Here is a 584-nt window from a genome sequence, read left to right as displayed (position 1 = left end):
GTGCCAGAGTCGGGTTTTAAACCCCTCCCTAATCAGAGGTCCTGCTGGGGTCTGGCCATGGTGCCCCTCAGCTCAGTACTGTGGAAGGGAAGGTAGGGCTGCTCTAGTGCTGCCCCCAGCTTCTAGCCTGAGCCTACTGCAGGCATGTGCCTGCATTTCCTTAGTCCAGAGGGAATGTCTGTACAGTTGCAAATATAGACTAACCTGCAAAGATTGAATCAATTTAGGCTCAGGCTTTTTGAATATACATCCCTAGCCTCTGCCTGCAGCTAGAATTTCTGCATTGCTTTTACATCAGCTCCTAATACAGTGAATTACAGTAATCCATTCTGCAGGTGACAAATGAATGGATACCCCAGCATTGAATCATCTCAGAAGCTGTAAAAAGCCCTAGCAAACTGAACTAGTAACACATTTTTCACTAGTGTTCTACTAGCTGATTATCCACCTTCAGAAGTAATCCAGCAGGAACCCAAGGGTTCATATTACATTGATAAAATGAGGGATGTCTTTGAGGGAAGTGGATATTAGTGTCTCAACTAACAGTTCCCACTCCTGACCAGCATCATTTTGGTATTAAACAT

Source organism: Crocodylus porosus, unplaced genomic scaffold, assembly GCF_001723895.1.
Source record: "Crocodylus porosus isolate Cpor-Errol unplaced genomic scaffold, CroPor_comp1, whole genome shotgun sequence".
Classification (NCBI taxonomy): domain Eukaryota; kingdom Metazoa; phylum Chordata; order Crocodylia; family Crocodylidae; genus Crocodylus; species Crocodylus porosus.
This window is presented reverse-complemented; position numbering follows the sequence as displayed.